The sequence below is a fragment of the Lupinus angustifolius genome, chromosome LG20 (genome assembly GCF_001865875.1).
Source record: "Lupinus angustifolius cultivar Tanjil chromosome LG20, LupAngTanjil_v1.0, whole genome shotgun sequence".
Classification (NCBI taxonomy): Eukaryota; Viridiplantae; Streptophyta; class Magnoliopsida; order Fabales; family Fabaceae; genus Lupinus; species Lupinus angustifolius.
The window spans coordinates 15,645,950-15,668,129 of record NC_032028.1 but is presented as its reverse complement, the minus strand read 5'-3'; the positions used below and the strand labels follow the sequence as shown (position 1 = coordinate 15,668,129).

The 22,180-nt window shown below is 33.0% G+C and overlaps 1 long non-coding RNA gene across 1 annotated transcript in view; it reads left to right on the top strand.

The window, feature by feature from the left end:
• The window catches only part of LOC109335376, an 18,884-nt gene continuing 4,015 nt past the window's right edge, over positions 7,312–22,180 (top strand). Inside the window, exons 1-2 of the long non-coding RNA XR_002106204.1 lie at positions 7,312–7,504; positions 7,598–7,617. This is a non-coding gene — a long non-coding RNA (uncharacterized LOC109335376). The remainder of the gene's footprint in view (positions 7,505–7,597; positions 7,618–22,180) is intronic.

The following is a 22,180-nucleotide window of genomic DNA, read 5'->3' as shown; positions in this document are numbered from 1 at the left end:
CTGTCAAACAATAGCCTTTCTTTGGACCGACTATTATTCACATGAAAAGAAACTTTATAATTGTTACATATTTATCATTACATGTATGTCATTATTTTGCCAAATTGTGTCTTCCTTTGGGCCGAACACAATTCGCATAAATAATCTCATACGCATCTGTGTAATTCAATTAATTTCTACAATAGATGTTACTTTGGCAACATATTGCATCAATTAATTCAAAATAATTACCAGACAAAAGAAAGAAAAAAAATATGGATCCATTATGAAAAAAAAATATTTAATCCAAATGTTCATAAGAACAAAACTTATATTAGTGCAAAATCAATTAAAGAACAAAATTTGTGCCTAACACACATATCTCAATTGCATTCACCTTAGTGCAAAAATTATGCACATCAATAAAGTGCAGAACATATAATGTTCCAACTAATCATCCAACTCTTAATTATTGCAAAATATATTGCAAAACATATTGTCTTAAAACGTTAAAGCTGGACATCAACATGTATATCTTGCAATATATATATATATATATAAAGACACCAGCAATAAAACAATGGAAACATCAATATTAAAACAATGGCAAAGTTGTTTATTAACTGTTACACGGTTAATAAAACATGGCAAAATAAAACACAAGAATTTTTTATTCACAAATTATAAAAACCAAGTGCAGAACTTGTAATTTATTGCATATGCATTCACGTTACTACATTTAAAAGAATTAAATCAGAGTGGATTGCATATGTAACTGGTAACTTGCAGAATTAATTAATGCTTTAACACTGAATCCATAAATAAGTTTGCAATCCTATAAAAAAACGTGAATACTGAAACATAGCCAATATGAATATATCCTCCTTATTTCATCATCATCAATTCATAAATTATGCTATAAATTGTAAATTATGCTGCAGTTGTGCGTTTGATGTTCTAATTCCGGATTTAAATGTGATTTCATCATCAATTCAAATAATTCACATATTTCAAGACAATTATGCAATAATCAGATTGCATAAATTCTCAAATTAAACCCTAAATTCTCAATCTTTATAACATAACAGCGAAAGCATAATTCAAAAATCCCCAAATTAAAATTAGAGTTCATACAAGATTGGGGAAAACACTCTTAATGGAGAATCATAAAATTCAGAATCTACGCTCTGATACCACTTGTTAGAAATTCCTTATGATTGATGAAATACCAATCCTAGGATCTTGAATTTAATGATTCTCACACACTTTTATGAATCAAATGGTGCAGTGTCATACCTGAATCCATGTTCCTGGATGTGCTCCTTTGATCCACGTTTCTAAAAGAGATGTGGTATGATGGCCTTCCTCAACCAAATCCTTGATTCCTCTTGGGACTTGCGTTTTCACTCTGATGGGGAGATGAGAAAACTAAAATTGATTTGGTGTATTGGGGACCATAACCTTCCTGATGTGTTAACTAATATGGTTCTCATTATCCCCTATGGGTTAACCTGATAGGTATCCACCCATTAAGCCCATATCCGTTATAACCTTTTAGAAATCTAAGGGGTGTCAGTAATTAGATCACTTATAATGTAACCCTGAATATAAATAGCTGATATCATTGTATCAAATATATCTCAATAGAACTACAAAAATTTGCATAATGATATATGTCCCTAGAAGAGCACCAAGGTGAGCTTTACAAGATTAGAATAACTCCAATATTCATGCCTATCTCTCCAATGGGTTACAAAGCCCTACAACTAAAAACCTAAAGCTAGGAAAATCAGAAATTGAAAGAGGGAGAAAAATTAGGTTACAAGTCATGTATTTTCCTATTTGTAATTCCAAAATTTCACGTAAATTTGCTCAACAAATTTGATCTCCCAAAAATTCAATCATTATTCATCAGATTCACTCAGCTTAAGAATTTAGCTCATCGAAATTTCAAAATCTGCCTAATTCAAGAATTTATCTCAATAGAACTACAAAAATTCGCATAATGATATATGTCCCATTCGACAATTGCTTATTTTTAAATTTTCCACTGTTACTATTTATAGGAATTTTCCAGATGTTAGGACATCATATCAAATTTTGAGCTCGACCCAATGATGAAAAATATGGTTTTTTAATTCTACTCAGAAAACCCATGATTTAACATTCTTGTAGATGGTTTAGAGAGAAAATACAACACATAATTATAATTTCTCATTTGTACATAAGTATATCACACTCAACTTATTTTCGTAATACATTCAAAATATCCACCTATAGATCATGAAGATCTAAATAAGTTTGTAATGTGGTTGGGCTTCAAAGAAAATAATTTTTTTCTAGACAAACAAAAATTCTAGAAGGCCAAGAGAGGAAATATAACACATAATTATAATTTCTCATTTTCACATAAGTGTATCACACTTAACTCCTTTTCATGATACAACCATAAATCTCCACCCTTTTATTTTCTTATCATTCATCGTTCTTTCTTCTCTTCTTATGAGGTTTTTAATTTTCACATACAAATAGGAGATTTGATGGTTCATAATCCACAGTTTTGCAACTCATTTGCTTTTGTTTTACTTTTTCTAACATTTGACTTTATTTCCCCAAATTGAATATAACCAAAACAAACAAGAATTATCTGGTATCCTATTAGAATTGGTCAGTATTTGTTGTTTTTCTTTTTGGGCTTAAGAGTCTTATTCAAGAAAGATTTGAGGCATCATTAGGTTAGGAAAGGATAATTTTATTTTGTAGGTTGTTTTGGGATGTGGTTTATCCTAATTAACAATTATGATAATCTTTTCATGTATTCCATTACCATGACAATTAGAGACTCGGACAAAATTAACAACACAAAACAATGATCGATGACTCACATGTATAACAATGTTCAACTTAAAAAAAACTCCATGCATCACAAATTCCATAATATCAGACAAGTTCCTGCTAAAATTTAACAAAACCCACATGATTATAAATAACTGAATATTGCAATGCTATCTATGAGTACAACCACAAATCTCTTGAATCCAATCATTTCATCATTCTATGTTTTTGAAAGTTGAGTCCTGCATTAAACTCAATTAAAAAAATCAAGACATTCTTGTTGGGAAGTAAGTCCCACATCGCCTACCTCATTATCTCGGGAATGGTTTAAATACATGTTGGACTACTCCTCTCATTGTCAATTGGTTTTGAGATGAAACCTTAACAATTCTGAAGTCAAACTCATATAAATGCTCAAATATGTTATAAAGCCCCCAAACAACCATCAACTCTCACAAAAAAATAAATTTGTAAAATGTAAAAATTTGATGTTTGAGATCCTCAATATCTATCTGACCGCTCTCTCTCCACTCCACCTATAAGTTTGGATTGTCACCAGCCCAAGAGACATGAGTAGTAAGAGTATCTTGTGTAGACTCTCATCTTTCAACTACCTAGCATTTTCATATATGTAAAATAAAAACTTAACAACAAAAAACATTAAAACATAGATTAAAATGACAATAAATTAACTCAATGGAATGGTTAGAAAAATAGGTTGCCTCTTAGTAAGTACTACTTTAATGTCATTAGTTTCACTAATCACATAACTTCAAGGGTCAATGAGCTTAATCAACTCATAATAATACAATATTTAACTTTGCATACCACTTTAGTATGGTATTCAAATTCATTAAATATGAGGCACATGAGGCTCAAAAAATAACAATTTAAGCTTAAGGCTTTGTTTGGAAGTTACGAGGGAAAGAGAAGGAGAGGAATCAAAGGGTTACGAATGGGAGGAAAGGAAGGGAAAATGAAGGAAATCTTCTCCCTTGTTTGGGAGTATAAAATTTAGAAAAAGGAGGGTAAACTAATGATATTGCAAGAATATTTTTTTTTTTTCCTTTAAAATGTAATTAACAATGAGAAATTGATAATAATGTATATGATGGAGCGGAAGACCCATGGAGAAAATATAATAGAGAAAATGACACCGAGAACTTAATGTGGTTCGACAATTTGCTTACGTCCACGACTGAAGAGCAACAAGAATATTCCACTATGATAAAAAAGAATTACAAGTGTTTCACTAACTTCCCAAAATCCAAGTACATCCAATTTCACTCTCGATCAAATATTTCTCACACAATTAGAACAAGAGAACGAGAAGAGAGAATATGCACTAAGCTAAGTATTTGGTGTGTGTTACAATGACATGGAACACTCTTATTTATAGCCAAAGCTCTTGAAAATTACGTGGCCAAAGGGAAAAGAACATTAATGTTGGTTTCACCATATCCACTTCTTTTTATTTGGCTAGAAATTCTCTCTTTCTTCAAGATGATCTTTAGCCACTTCTTTTTTGCTTGGCTCAAGAAAGTCTTTTCACCATCTTTTTCTTTTAGTCAATATTCAATAGTATAATTATATAATATTACTAAAAATATTTAGCTATTTTCACATTTTATCTCTAAAAAACCCCAAATTGAGGGAATTTTAAAAATAGACACATGGAGGGTTTTGGAAGGTTTGATAAACCCTCCAAAATCTTCTCCTCTCCTTCATCCAACTTCCAAACAAGGGGATGATTTTCCAAAACCATCTCTTTCCTTCCCCTCTAAAACCCTACTCCCAAACAAAATCCATAATAATTTCACCATTGTATCTCCGCTAATCTTCTATATTGTAGGGTTTAAGCAATTTTGGGATGAGCTAATGACTTGAAGTCATCTCCATCCAGTTGATGCATACAATAGGGAGGACTAATATTTGTCACATTAGACTCAGTTCACCTTATTGCTTTTTCATTTTCTTTTGGGGCCTCCATTAGTTGCTCTTCCTCATTATTTGAAAAAACTCTTGGTGACCTTTGGTGGGAAGTCTCCCTCTTTCTTAAATTTCCATCGGAAAAAGGTAAAACATACTCAAAGTGTATAAGTGTCATCTTTAATTTAATTTTTTACGCTGATTCTATCCCATTCATATTATCCTCTAGTTCTTTCCCACTTTCTCCTCTATTTTTTTAAAGATCATCCTCCTCGAAAACAATGTTTTCCTCATCATGATTTTCTTCAATGCCTTGACCAAATACCTCGCCATTTCTAATTAAATTAGAATTATAATGCTCACTGAGATTTGTTCGATTGTTGACAAAGAGTATCCTCAACCCAAGAAATTTTTCCAAAATCTCCAGTGTACTACTAATATGATGAATATTTATCATAAGGTCATTCATCGTAATACAAACTTAGGTCTACCACTAATAAGGGAATACAGTCCCACTTTATGTACCACTCTATGTATCACCAGTTCTGATTGGTTGAAAAAAATTTATTTAAGTTAAAATTATAACTATTAAATATTTTTTTAATCAATCATATTTTCTGGCACATAAAGTGACACAAAGAAGTGAGATAGTAGCAGATGTGGATTCCACTAATAGTCATGACTTTTATGATTGTAAATGCTTCCTAGGAACTTTTATCTTCAAATAACCACAAGTAGTTCCATCCAATAGGTACTTAGGTTATCGATAAAGTCCATTGCAAAAGACATGAATATGTGTCAATTCATAAAATCCATCATTGAGGCATATTCTTAATAATGATTTGTATCCCTTATGCTTCATACACTACAAAACAATATGCTTAATAGCCACGCTTAGGTAGCCACACTTCTTAGAAATGTAGGTGAGTTTTAAAATTAGATATAATTAGACACATTATTATATGTGGGCTTTGTATTTTCTCCTTTTCCTTATTATTGTCATTCTCATTTTTTCTAATTCATTTTTTTCCATTCTGGAAATTTTCCAATTTCTCTATCTCCTTTCACCACAAACCCATCGTATCTCTCAGTCTCTCATTAACGATGGAGATTCTTCTCCTATACTCAATTTCTCATTTTTCTCACCATAAAGGAGGTATCGTCACAATTGCCACAACTATTCGCTGCCATCAACTATACACCGCCACAACCGTTTGCTGCCATCGTCATCGCCATTCATGGCATTTCACAATCACATTTCAGAAGCGAATTCTTTTGAACTCGGTCCTTCCTCAATCGATCGCCATTGACGCGACGTTCTGCTCTGTTGCTTCCATTAGTGCCGCCTCGCTGTTCTTCGTCTCCACTAATCCAATATTACTCATTTTGAAGTGTTATTCTCTGGTGAATAGACATCCCTAATTTGTATTTTCTATTAATATTTTTCTTCCCTAATCTTCAATTTCATTTCATAAGTTTCCTAATTTCGATTTCTTCTTCTCAATTTCACCATCGCTGACATTCACTATAGTCGTTGTTCAAAAACGAGTCAAAGTGGAGCCTTCTTCTTAGTTCAATTCTCTAAAATTGTGAATGCTAAACCCTAATTTGTAAGTTCTTCAACTAATATTCCTTTATACTTGGTCTCTAATTTTACATTTTTGTAGTTCTTCTATCTATATTTCCTAATATTTGAGAATTGTTTGCTTAGAGGATGTTGGACTAGCTTAAATCAAGGTTTCTTTAATTTTTTGTAGACTCTCTATTGTTTTTCCTAATCTCTTAGTTTTCTACTGATTTTCATTAAGTATCAGAGATGCTAGATTAGCTTGAATCAAGGAAAAATATCATGGTTTGTTTTTCGAGTTTTTTCCCTAATCAACTTAAAATTGTGTGTTCCTGAGTTTAAATCTTTGTTATACCAATTCATTTTGTGCTTGCATTTTCTTCTGCCATAGCATTGTTCTTTAAGCATTCTCAATGTGTTAGTTTAGTCTTAGATGTTGAAGATTGTCATTAGTAGAAAGACATTGAAGAACTTGAAACATTTGATGTGCTTCCATAAGGATTGTGGGGGAATTAAAGCAGAAGCATTGATGTGTTCAGAAGCCACAAACAGAAGCATCAAAACATAAAAAGGAGGTATGTCATTTTAGGTGTTCAATTGTTACTTTCTCATCATCATTTATTAGTGTCTTTCAAGAATTCAAGACTGACAGTATTGAGATTTTGGTTAAAATTTGAGATTTTTGTAGTCCTTTGCTGTCTCCTACATCAAAATGATCAGAATTACCAATTGACCAAAGGGATAGTGTTGCGCTTACTCCCAAGAATGTACAGGTGGTTGCCCTTTTAGTTATGTTTATGACAATTTGTTACTTGCCTGTATTTTCGGTTTTCTCCTGTTCATTTTTGCTCAGTGGTTCTGTAAATTTGGTTGTGATTGCTCATATATTTCACCCTGATTTATATTGTGAACTAGGCCTTGAGAAATGTCTTCAACATTGCTCATTGATTGAATAATGTTTTGGGCCCATCGTGGTTTTGGTACCCTAATGAGACGAGAAGATGTGGCTTAGTGAGTGATGAAGGGTGGTTATTTCTATCAATTCTAATGGGAAAAGTTTCACATTCTTTAACCTGATACTTTTATGCTTGATCATTCTCATGATCTCTTAGGAAGCTTCTTTCATGGGCATGATTGACATGTATATTCTTTATCCCATAGTTGGTTTTAAAATCAGCATCTAAAGCATTTAAGGTAATGTATTTTCTTTGCATTTTATGCTTCAATTGGTTTAGTTGTTATAATGTAGCAAAAGTATTCTGATTTTGATCTGAAATTTAGTTGAAGTTAGAATGCAGGGGGTTGAGGTGAGATAAGGTGTTTATTTAATTAGAATGCATGGCTATATATGGCTCCTATGGAAGTTTAATGATTCAGAAGTAAGGGATGATAATTAACTAAGACATGGTTTATTCTTCAAGGAGAGGAATTTTATATATGCCATTTAAAATCAGAGATTTCAACTTTCTTATCATATGGGTCATATTGAGATCATCCTCGAGTACAGAGAATAAAGGATATGATAAACAACAGTTGTATGAAATTCTCTTATGATAAATTGTTATTGAATAGTAATGACACTTAAAGTGTAATAATATTCAACAAATTCATAGATTTGTGTAAACTTCATAAATATTGAACTAGAACTGGAATCAGCAAGGCTTAAATAAATAGTGACAGTTGAATGTCCATTTAATTCCCAAGCACCTTGGGTTTTATCCACATGAATGATGTTATTCATACATTTCTTAGTTCACCAGTTAAGTAACAGGGAGATTGATTATAAGCTTTGTTTAAACTTTATCGTGGAGTGGCTTGAATACTGACATTTGTTGAAATATAAACTTATGTGATATTCTATTTTTGATGCAGCTTTGAAGGAACTCTTCATCCATTACATGGAAGCATGGAAATTGTGGTACTCAGAAGTTGCAGGAAGAGGCCAATACAAGTTTTCTTATTCTAACTTACAAATTAGCGAGTTACTCTCTTTCACTCAAGATATTCCATACTCTTAGTTACAATTGCTTACATATTCATGAACTTATATTAGTTTAGTATTTTATATTATGATTCCTCACTAGCAACAATGAATGTTACACTTTGTAAATTTAGATGACTGCTTATCTAATTATATGATTCTTTTATTACTATTGTTATTAGTTTAACAAATACTTAATTTTTAATTTAGAAATTTATTATTATATCATTGAGTGTATATTATTGAGATTGATGCAGCCAGGGACTCTGAAATAAAGGAGGAGGACCACAGATCTCAAAACTCCTTCAAGGTGATGCTGAAGTGATCAAGTGGGCAAGACTAGAAGTTCCATGTGATTATACGTGAAATTTTTACTATAGAAATATTAATGCTCTTTTTAACCAAATTTCGAATGTTTCAACAATTGGTTTGAATGATACATACTATGCGAACTTATTAATGCTTATTTATTTGTGAATTATTTTAAGATGAAGGTGGTGATAATTTGAGATATTGGGTCCAATTTGTTAGTATTAATGCATATGGAATATAATGATTGTTAGAGAGGATTAGGAGAGGAATATGTGTGAAAATAACTGAATACATAATTAGCCACGGTTAAATTGTTGTTAAAATAAAGGTATTAATTAGCCACGGGTATGGTTCACATTAGCCACAGTTTTAACCATGGTTAAAGAAATGTTACCACATTTCCTCCAGACGTAGCTATATCATAAAACGACTGTGGCTAAATTTTTGCAACGCCAGTAATTGCTAGGGTAGTGGAAACCGTGGCTGATCTATTTTGCCACGGTTTTGTGGTACAATAGCCACGGTTGTAACCGTGGCTAACAGGATATTCTTTTGTAGTGATATAGTGTCTCATTTGCTCCTTGAGAGAAAACAGTGATCGCTGCTTTAGCCTCCATGAACTTTTGGAAAGTGAGAAAAACGATTCACAAGTTTCTCCTCCAACTGGTTCCAATGGGCTTTTACTTGTGATGGTTGTAACAACAACCACTTCTTAGCTTTCTCTATTAAGGAGAATGAAAATAGCCTTAGAAACAGTGAATCTTCTTCTTTCATCACTCTAACTTACCTAGATGCGAATATGAATTTTGATGATCTATTCGTGCAAAAAGGTTTGGCATACAAAAAGTTGAATAAGTCATATATCATCAATTGCATAATGCTTAGCATTTCTTCGTGCTCTATTGATACTTATGAGGTACCTTGGATTGTTATGCCCATAAATTTATGGATTAATTGTTGTTGTTTTGTTCAACCATAGCTTCTTCTTATAGGAAATGAGGAGGAAATAAGAACAAAGATACTCCTTATTCTTGTTAGTTTCTTTCTTCTACTTTCTAGAACAAGAGTAAAAAATACTACCTACACAAATTAGTTTGTCAAGATAAATAAAAGTAAAAAAAACAAAAAAAAATATGTACAAGTCAAAATTATTTACATGAGCTTAAGAAAACAAAAAATTTCACAATGCTTAATATATAGACACAAGTCCCAACAACAGTATATTTTGCTAAGTGACAAACCGGTTCATAATATAATTAATTGGGTTGTCTCAAACAAGTATAAAGAGTTATTATATCCAATGAACTTTAGTAATATTAGGATATTCCAAAATAGTTATGGTCTTAAAATAAGATCTTTTTCACACTTCTTTTGATTTTGGAATTAAACAACTAGAAATTAAGATAAATAATAATGGGATGATAGGCTTAGATTTTACTACTCAACCTTTCAATTTTCGTTTGATTTAACAAACGAAAGTATCAATACTTTGATTTCCACACCAATATTTCTATCTAACACCATTAGTATCATTGATAAGATCAACAACTCATTTTCTAAGTTATCAATTCCTTGAAAGATTAACAAAGTGACTTATAACAAGCTTATATGTTATCTTGACTAATCAATTTAACCATATTCCTAGAAATTAGAGCTACTAAATGAAATATTATACTTCAAGTATATTGTTTCCATCACATATTGGACATCCATCATCAAGTATTAAGAACGACAATAAAACACCGAGTAGAAATGAAAATATAGAAATATGAGCCAAAATAGACATATTAAAATGAATGACTATATATAATCTCATCAAGAGAACAATATGTTAAATGGGGCCAGTCGGCCAGACTAACCTATAAGAATCATAAAAACTATAGGGTTCAGGTATTAAAATAGACATTTTGTTTGAAACCAAACATTTTAGCACAACCCGATTTGAATCTTGAAAAACTAGGATCAGGCCATGTAAGCACGTTCTGGTCGGAGTTGGCCATCAATAATTAGTTTTCCCATATTTTAATGATATATACTATCAATTTGGACACATCAAAAGACCAAAACAAAATAATTACTCTATCTCATTGATGTGATGATAATAATTTCTTTCAAGCAATTTTAACTATAACAATAGATATTACACACCAATGGATATGTAGGCGCATATATTTCTTATAAAATGGGTGTTAGTCATAAGACTTACTTTATAAGATCTAAAATTTATACTTATCAACAGCCAACTAGTAACATTCACACTTCCAAGAGGAACCACAAGTATTATAGTACGTAACATCAAGAATCAAGAAATGTATATTACAAATGAAAACAATTACACCAACTTGGCCAATATTAAGCTTGAAAGCTTTGAGAAGTATCACACTAAGTAGATATGTGGTACATCTGCTTGGATAGCATGTATCTAGCTAAGTGGAGATTTGAATTCCTTAGTGGATATGTTGGATTATCCATGATGTTGTAGCCATCAATTTTACTTGTTAATCATGGTTTATCTTGTATTGTTATATTACTCCTACATTTTTCTTAGGTTTGTGAATCAACCATTATACTTATATTTGATGTTGATATTCATATGGAATTGTAAGTTTTAGTAGCCTATAATACATGAAGCACTATTTTCTTAAAAATATATATTTGTATGTGCTCATTTTCCAATTTTCATGTCTATAGTTGTGCGGTTTCATGCTTCTAGGTAACCATTCTCACATTCGTTATGTTTTGAAATGCTAAAAATATAATTGTTTCTTTATTAATTTTGACCCTTATTCAAATAAATATATATATATATATATATATATATCAAATATCTTACTCATCTTAGAGAATATTATATGAAGATTGTTCCCTTTGAAATGTAGTTTGGTGTATATGAATCTTAGGTTGCTTCTTCAACTTTTTATGTTTCTTGTTGTTGTGTTGGTATGAAGATATTGCATCTCTGAATTTTTCCTTTACTTTAATTCCAAGCATTTCTTTTACCAACTTCAATATCTTCACTGATGATGATTTTCTTTGCTTTTGGGTTGTATATTTGAAAGTCTTTTGATTGTGTACCATATCCCAAAAGAATGTTTCTTATTGTCTTGTCTTCCAGCTTGTGCCTCTATTCTTTTAGAACATGAGTGTTAAGATGGTCAAATCTTTGATGCAACAACAATGATTTATCAACATGAGTCATCATGACAATATTAGTAACATATTTCCAGGTAATAAGAAAACTTCTACTTTTTTCTCCATTTTAACCTGGGTTATTTCAAGGTTTCTATTGCTATCATATATATTGTACTTATCTCTTTCAAAATGGAGAGTGTAGCCTTTCACGATCATTCGACCAATACTCAAGAAATATTCTTGAAGGTTGGGAAATAATAAGACATCCTTGACAAGTTGCGCATGTGACCATGTCTCAACCATAACAATGCCCTTGCTTTTGGACTCTACCATAGTGTCATTTTTCAATCAAACGTGTGCTTTATCAGACTTATCCTATCTTTGAAAGTGGTCCCATCTTTGATCATATGGTAACTACAACTCCTATCCAAGTACCATTTTTATTTTTTATCATGACTAGGAACATAGTCGACAACGAATAATAATTGATTACGTTCTCTTTATTTCGACAATTTTACTCTAGTTATTTGTATCTTTTATAATATTGGCATTGTGGCTTTCCTTGATGTCGATAATATTTTTCTGAATGACATGGCTTATTGCATATGTCACATGTAGGATATTTGCTTAAATTTTTTTTTTCAAGAGAAATCTCCTTTTTTTTAAAAAAAATATTCTACACCATTATGATTTCTCCTTTAATATCTTTTATTCAGAGAACTTAGGATGAACTTCAATTAAAAGGTATTTTCTAGTAAAGCTTTATAATACGTATTCAATCTTTACTCATAAGCTTATAGAGAGTTCATTATTTTTGTCACCGATAGAGTGAACAAATGGTTGATTTACTCAACCATAGTCATGATTGAATCACAGTTTTGGTGAATAGAAATTAGAATTTTCTATAAATAAAAAATTTGTCAAAATTATTTTCCATATAGGCTTTAATTTGATTATTATATTTTCTTTTATTTTAGAATATTAGTCTTTTATGGTCCCAGACTCTCTCATTTTATGTATTTCAAACTCACATTTGATATTTTGAAGTTTAATGATGTGCATCTTATCGCTGTCATAAATCTCTCATCCTTAATAGTATTTCATGCTCTTTGGCACTTGTAGCTCTCATTATTCTTGGAAAAATAGTCTCTACCAAGGTTTGTTGTAGAATAAATAACGATTTTGCATATTTTTGCATATTTTTCTCCAACTTATTTTTTCGAATTGTGACAAGAGTTGAAGTATTCGTTGGAGAAGTGAATCCTTCTTCTACATCTCATAAAACATTGGATCAACAGAAAGTAGTCATTTTAGTGGTCCAAAAATCATAGTTTTCTACATAAAAAATTGGGATAGGAGTCGATGACGATAGAATAGTGCTAGTCATAGCTTAACAAAGTTATAGAAAGGGTTTACAATGGATAGATGCTTATTTAGGGATAGATGAAAATAGATTGGATGATATCCTACGCCCTATGTATGACCAACATAGCTCTCATGTCATTGATGATATTTATAGAATGAAATTTATAGTGATAAAAATGGAAGTGGATACTTAGACAATAAAGAACTTCAACTATATAAAGTGCAATTGCTAATAGTTGACTTCTTGTGCTTAAGGACAACATTAGCTATAGCAATACTTAGAATGTTTCTTTTCTTGTTAGCATGCTTTACAAATGAAGGGTGATTACCTATTATAGGTTTCTCTCATGCTAATGAAGGACTAAATACTTCCATGAATGAGGAGCATACAATTTTCTCATAATTTATGGATACTTCTAAGTTTTAGGTTTGGGATCCCTTCTTATATGGTGAAAGACTCAATTGGGAAAACTCTATTTGTCCCACTTAATCTAATGGATATGAGCCACATGTCATAAGGGTGTGCAGTCAGTTTAGGCAAAAAGAGGCAATAGAAAAGTGAGAGAGAAGTTGAAAGAACTCAACCCGCATGAACTCATAGTAATTGTGAGACATTTGTGACTGCATCTTCGTTCACCGTTGGATCGAGCTGAAATTTGGACATCAGGTTCACAGCTTTTGGTACTTCATTCTAAACGGTTGGATCGGTGAGACATCGTATGAGGTGGTATAAAATTAGTCATACCAGTGGATGTTTTTCTGCAACTTTGTGTTCTCATTTTCAAGCTTGTTGCTCTGTTGTATGCCATATTGTTGAGCATATTTTGTGATGTATTTTAGAGACACTCTTGTATTCTTACTTTGATCATAGTGGAGCTTGATTGACTGACTTGTGCCCGTGGTTTTTACTTCTCACACCAGAAAGGTTTTCCACGTTAAAAGTCTCTTGTGTGTTCTTACTTAGTGCCATTATTTGTTATTGCTCCTCATAGATTCTAGCAAGTTGGGAAAATTATTATCTGCTGCATATAACTGTTAGAGTTTTCATTGTTATTGTGTTGAATTTCTCATCAGAGTGACATCAAGGCTCTTTGGTTTAAGGTTATTTGACTTGCTTGAATGATGGAGGCAAATACACATAGAATGATATGTTTGAATGACACTAAATATCACTTGTGGAAAGGAAAAATAAAAGATTTATTATTTGTGAAGAATTTGTGTATTCATGTGTTTACTACTGAGAAGCCAGAGTCGAAGTCTAATGAGGATTGGAGTTTTCAACATTAACAAGTTTATGGTCCGTTCGGCAATATGTAGAAGACAATGTCTACAATCACATTGATAATGAGGAAAATGTAAAATCTTTATGAAGAAAATTGAATCCTTGTATGCTTCTAAATCAGGGAATAATAAATTATACGTGTTGACTTCCTTGATGAATTTGAGGTACAAGGAGGGAGCTTCTATTTTAGTTCACTTGAATGATTTTCAAGGGCTCCTAAATCAATTATCATGAATGGGTATCAAGTTTGATGATGAAGTGTTGGGACTATGACTACTGAATACTATACGAGATTCTTGAGAAATATTTCGAGCTTCATTACAAATTCAGCTCCTGATGGTATTCTCTCTTTGGAGAGTATAAAGGGAAATATTCTTAATGAGGAGACGAGAAGGAAGGCACATGGTACTTCATCTCATTCTGAGGTGTTTGTCACTGAAAACATGGGGAGAAATCATAGAAAGGAACCGAAAGGTGATAGAGAAAAGGGCAGAAGTAAGTCTAAGTCTAGATATAAGAGTGTAGAGTGTCACTATTGTCACTAATGCCACTTGTGACGAGCTTATTATTCTTTGTGATTCGATTAATCTTGTATCAGATGAGAGCATGTGGATAATTGATAGTGACGCTACACTGTATATTACACCAAGGAAGGAGTTTTTCACATCTTATACTTCTAGTGATTTTGGAGTGTTAAAGATGGGTAATGATGATGTGTCAAAGGTAGTTGGTATTGGTGATATATGTTCGTATACCAACACGGGAGTGCAGTTGTTGCTGAGAGGAGTTAAACATGCTTCAGATGTTCGTTTCAATTTGATCTCTATGTAGATGCTTGAGGATGGTGGTTCTGATAATCATTTTGGTTCTAGGAAATGAAAACTCACCAGAGGTTTTGATACTCTGACCATGCCACATTTGTTTGTACTATGATAATGAATTTTGAATGTATAGAGGTAGACATTCTAGATAGGCATAAAATAGGTTATGGATTTTGGAAACATAGTAATGACTTAAAGAAAGAAAAAAAGATTATAGCAAGTGTATGAAAGTATACTCATATTCTTGGGAAATTCAGAATCAATTTCCCTTCTTTATGTGATGCAAAATGGATACTTGTGGAAGCGACAAGTGGATCAAGTAAATAGTGAAGAGTAGAAGAATAATACCAAAAATTTTAACATGGAAAAACCTCCTCAATGTGAGAAGGAAACAACCACGAGACCTAGAGCAGAAAATATCTCCACTATAGAAAGTAAGATTACAATATTTGACTCTCTCTTACTAAGAGGATAACATCCAATCTCACCTAAATAGGATGGAAATACAAACACTCTCTAGTATCTCATTAGAATACAAATCTCACACTAAGTGGATATAAACACTCTCACTTTCTCTATATATTGTTCTATCTCACATGCTTGTTCTTCTCTTCCTCACAAGTCTCTTTTATATAGTGAAGGTGAGGTAGGCTTCATCATCAAGACATAGTGAATGATTAATTATTGTCATACTTTTCAAGACACCTTGAAAATTGTTACTCCAACTTTCTAAGTTAGACATCAAAGTTCTCAAGAGTCATAGAATAATTCTAAGACATTGAAATGGTCATCATCGAATGTACTCAATGGTTCATATACCAAGATTCATTGGTCTTGCTTCCACATCAATTATGAAGGATTTCCAATAAATCTACCCCTTCCCGAATTAATTGATGGGCATCATCAGTCATGCACTTTTGCAACAATATATTAGCTTTTTAAGTGAAACTGTATTGGTCATCATGTTGGACCAGTTATCATTTGTATGAATTTTCTCTAGTTGTGACTTACCATCCTCTAAAGCATTTTGTATCCAATGAAAACGATAATCAATGTGATTTGACCGAGAATGAAACGTATGATTCTTAACTAGGTGAATTGTACTTTGGTTGTCACAGCGAAAAACATATTCATCTTGAACATGGCTCAATTCATGCAAGATATTTTTCATATATTTTATCTCCTTGTCATCTTCAAATGCTGCAATATATTCTGTTTCAGTTGTTGATAATGCAACACATCTTTGTAACTTGGATTGCCAAGATACAACTCCCCTGCAAAGGTAGTTTGAATAAGCTGATGTAGATTTTCTGGAATCTACATCTCCAGCCATGTCAACATCTGTGTATTCTACTAACATATGATCTTCATTACCAAAACATAAACATCATTTGGTAGTTCCCCTCAAATATCTCAATATCCATTTTACTACATTCCAATGCTTTTTGTCGAGATTGGACAAGAACCGACTCACAACTCCAACTACATGGGCAATATCTGGTCTTGTATAAATCATGATATACATTAGGCTTCCTACCACAGAGGAATAACACATTCTACTCATTTCTTTCCTTTCTTTATCAAATAGTTGGACATTGCATTGTTGTTAACCTGAAATGTCCAGCAAGTGGAATACTAACAAGCTTAGCCTTATCCATGTTGAATCTCTTGAGAACTTTATCAATGTACTTCTCTTGTGATAGCCATAGAAACTTCTTAGAACGATCTCTGGTTATCCTTATTCCAAGAATCTGCTTTGTAGGACCCAAGTCTTTCATAGCAAAAGACTTGTTTAAAGCATTCTTCAAACCAGAAATCTTGATCTTATCACGCTCAATGATTAACATATCATCAACATATAAGAGGAGGATAATAACTTTCCATCTTCATATCTTTTAATGAATACACAATGATCACCAGTTGTCTTTTTGAAACTGTATTTGGTCATGAAGGATTCAAACTTCTTGTACCACTATCTCGGGGCCTATTTTAGACCATATAAACTCTTATTCAGACGACATACTAAGTGTTCCTTGTCTGGTTCTTCATAACCTTCTGGTTGCTCCATATAGATTTATTCTTTGATGTCTTCATGTAAGAAAGTTGTTTTGACATCAAGTTGTTCAACTTCAAAGTCTAGGCTAGTTGTTAGACACAATGCTACTCTTATGGAGGAATACTTCACCATTGGTGAGAATATCTCATCAAAATCAACTCCTTTCTTCTGATTGCATCCTTTCACAACAATCCGAGCTTTGTACCATGGTCTTGAGCTTCCTTCTTCAACTTTAAGCCTATAAATCCATTTTATTTTCAAGGTTTTTCTTCCATTTGGCAACTCCACCAGATAATAAGTATGGTTCTCATTTAACGAGTTCATCACATCTTCCATGGCTTTAATCAACTCTTCTTTATCAATTGTCTGCATAGCTTCTGAGAAGTCTTGAGGTTCACCATTATCTATCAATGTGATATATTCTTCTTCGTGATACTTTGAAGAAGGTACTCTACCTCTTCTAGAGCGCCTCAATTCAACTTGCATCCGATGCTCTACTAGCTCAGGTTCTTGATGGATTTGTGTATCTACCACCATTTCATCATGATCTGACTCTTCATTAATCTAGTCAAGTTCTTTATGAGCAAGATCTGACTCGCACTGTTTTTCTTCTAAACATATTTGATCGTCTGATCCTCAAAGAACACAACATCTCTGCTTCTCACAACTTTCTTGCTTATCGGATCCCACAGTCTATACCCAAATTCATCCTTTGGGGACCTAAGATGAATGCACTTTTTGATCTTAGCATCCAACTTCTTTCTCTCATCTTTTGGAATGTGAACGAAGGCTCTGCATCTGAATATTCTCAGGTGGTTGAAGGATGCCTTCTTCTTGTACCATACTTCCTCTTGAATATCTCCATTCAGGGGTCTTGAAAGTGTCTGATTTATTAGATCCACTGCAGTCTTCACTACTTCACCCCAGAAAGACTTGGGGAGATTAACATCTTGCAACATGCATTTGATCTTCTCTTCAATTGTACAGTTCATCCTCTCATCTACTCCAATCAACTGAGGAGTCTTTGGTGGTGTCTTCTCTAGTCTGATATCATAAGTCTTGCAATAGAATTCAAATGGACCATGATTCTCTCCACCATTGTCTACTTTCAGACACTTCAATTTCTTCCCAGTCTCACACTCCACTAGTGCATGAAACTCTTTGAATGTTGATAATACTTGATTTTGCTTTTCAACAAGTACACCCATACTCTTCTTGAGTGATCATCTATGAATGTGACAAAGTATTAGGCTCCTCCAAGAGATCTTTCAGATGGCACACAAACATATGAATACACCAATTCAAGTACTTCATCTCTACGTGAGGGATTGTATGTTCTCTAAAAATTGACTCTATGTTGTTTACCATAAAGATAGTCAGTACATGAATCTAAAATTGACCTTTTTATACCTGAAAGGTGGTCTTTGGCGAGCATCTGAAGTGCCTTATCACTCATGTGTCCCAATCGCCTATGCCAAAGATCTTTGGAGTCGGTAGTGACATTTGCTTCTCCAAAACAAATTCCTCCTTGCATAATGTACAAAGATCCTTACTTTGAGCCTCTAGCAATAACTAGGTTAACTTTTGCTAGTTTCCACTTTCCAGCACTAAAGTGGCTTACAAAACTAGTATCATCCAACTCACCCGTTGAGATAAGGTTGAGACGCATATCTAGGACATGTCTCACCTCCTTCAATATAAGCTTTCCTCATGTGTGTGTTAGCAACATAATATCATCAATTCCCGCAATCTTGTTAGTAACATGGTTTCCCATTTTCACAGTACCATAATCACTTTTCTTGTTGTTTGAGAAGAAACCTTCACGTGGACTTACATGGAAAGAAGCGCCAAAATAAATGATCCAAGCACAATCACCATGTGCAACGTTTAGGTAAATGTCTTCTCCAATGAGGAGAACATCATTGTCTGTGGCGATAGTTGTGGTAGACTTATGACCATTTTCCCTTGGATCAACTAAATCTTCATGAACATTTTCAGTTTTATAGTCTCTCTTTAGGAACTTGCATTCAAATCTCTTATGCCCTTCTTTAATACAATAATAGCATGTTATTGACTTCGTGCGAGATTGAGAACGATCTTTAAAATTGCTTTTGCTTCTTCCACGAGATTCATTCCTCCCATGATTTTCACTTTTTCCACGCCTCTCCACAACATTTGCTTCAGAATGGAAGGATGTAACCTTTTATTTCCTTGTGGATTCTTCATTCAATAGACTGTGTGAAACAATGTCCATTGAGACCCACCTATCAGGGACTGAGTTCCTGAGTGTGACCACCAATGTATCACAACTTTCAAGCAACAAAATTAGTTGTAGAAGTGCTTACAACTCATCATCTATCTTCATATCTATCTTTGTCAATTAATTGACAAGACCCTTGAATGAATTCAAGTGCTTTATCATGCTCCGACCATCTCTATTGTCGTGTTTCACCAGCCTTCTAATAAGAGATGCTTTATTTCTGGGAGTTTTCTTTTGAATCATAGATTCAAGTTTCGACCACAACTCATAAGCATTTGTGTATATAGACACATGTTCAAATAAACTTCTATCAATATACTTCTGAATCATTGCAACAACTTTTCGATTCGAAAGCTCCCAATCTCTATCACCTTATGTTCTAGCTTGTCTTTGCAAGAAATAGGCTCATGCATATCCTTACAATATAAATGATCCTCTTTCATGGGTTTCCAATAGGAATAGTTATCAGTTGTCAACTTGAACATATCTCCATCAAATGAGATATTAGCAGCTCCTTCCATCTTGGACTACACATGCTAAGCTCCCCGAATGAAACTGGGAGCTCTGATACCACTATTTGGAAATTCAGAATCAATTTCCCTCCTTTTTATGTTGCAAAATGGGCACTTGCGGAAGCGGTAAGTGGATAAAGTAAATAGTGAATAGTAGAAGAATAACATCAAAAATCTTAACGTGGAAAAACCTCCTCAATATGAGAAGGAAACAACCACAAGACCTAGTCCAGAAAATATCTCCACTATAGAAAGTAGGATTACAATATTTGACTCTCTCTTACTGAGAGGATAACACTCAATCTCACTCAAAAAGATGAAAATACGAACTATCTCTAGTATCTCACTAGCAATACAAATCTCACATTAAGTGGATATAAACTCTCTCACTTTCTCTCTATGTTGTTCTTTCTCACTTGTTTGTTCTTCTCTTCCTCACAAATCTCCTTTATATAGTAAAAATGAGTAAAGCTTCATCATAAAGACATAGTTGATGATTAATTGTTGTCATACTTTTCAAGGCACCTCGAAAAGTGGTACTCCAATTTTTTAAGTTAGACTTCAAAGTTCTTAAGAGTCAAGCAATAATTCCATGACCTTGGAAAAACCATCATTGAATATAGTCAATGATTCATTCACCAAAATTCATTGGTTTTACTTCCACAACAATTAGGAAGGATTCCCAATACATATGATTGAATTGTTGATATTCAATTTCGTTATACAAATAATAGAAGCCTTTAGAGTAGAGTAGGTAGATCTTGAACATCTTTATTTCATTGTGTAACAAAGTCCTTTTATGGAGGTACTGAAGGAAGTTGGAGTTCTTCCTAGTATTAAGGTTAACAAGGGCGCTATTGAGCTTAAGGAACAAATGGAGAAACAACAACTCAAGAACTATTGTCAATATGTTGCAAATTTTTCTAAATAGCGCACCGTGAAATCCATGAAAATACCTACACTTTAGAACTTTACGCGCCCATATGCTAAGAAAATTCCCTTGTCCCTGTTGTGGAGCCTCAAATTGTAATGGATGAATCTCATGACATTAACAAGTGTGCTTGTGTAACCGAGTGTGTCCTCGTCACGTGCTATAAGGCTCTAAATGACCATCTTGTTTTCTTATAGGGTACTTTATTGAAACCAAACATGGTGACACCTAGGTTAGAATCGGCAAAGGTTGTTCTTAAGGTGATAGATTAACGTACTATTAAAGTATTTTGCAGGCTCGGGCTAAACGAGTTGAGCTACCAGTTTCACCATTACTTTTGTTGTGAACCATTTCAATAGCTTATTCGGCTATAGTATTTTTGTTTGGTGACCAAGGTGAAGAGGAGGTAACAATGAACGAAGGTTCATAGATGTGGTTCTCTTCAGTACGGGTACGAATATGTAATACGTGGTTCGATACCCTACCAAATATACGGTATACTAAAGCTAAGGTATACTTAGTTAATATTTTTTTGGTAGTGGATACGCTTTAATTTTTTATAAACGGATTTATGTTTTTTATTAATAATTTAATAGGTAAAAATAAACCTATAAGTATTTTTGAATGATAAAATCATACATTTCTAACTAAAATACCTATTTTATATCAGCAACTTAAATAAAATCCAAATCTATTAAAAAGACACATATTAGATTAGAGTTTTCTTTCTTCCTTACCCCCTCAATAGCAACAACCACCTTCTGCCATACTTTTGCTCTATACTTCTTCTTTGCTTTCGCTTTCTTCCTCACCTCCTCTGGTTTGTAACCCATTGTATTTTAGAATGCAGAAGAATCGTGAATTGATTCTCACAAACTGGTTCATGGTACATAGGGTATGAGTAAATTATGTGACTATGAGAAGGTTGCGTCAGCATAGCACTATTAAGGTATGGGCAAGGAGAATGAGAACATTCCTAAGGCCCATCTTGCATTGCTCACTAATTGTAAGCCAAACTCACAAGCAACTTTGGAAACATACCAATGTGATGCTTGTAACACCGCAAATTTTACGATTTTGAATTATAAGATTTTATTAATATTTTTATTAATTATATATTCGAAAATGAATTTCTGGGAATTTTCGGTAAAGAATTAGACAAAACTCTAGTTGAGTTTTAGTCTTGTAATTTTATTTCCTATTTTGTGGTAAATTTTG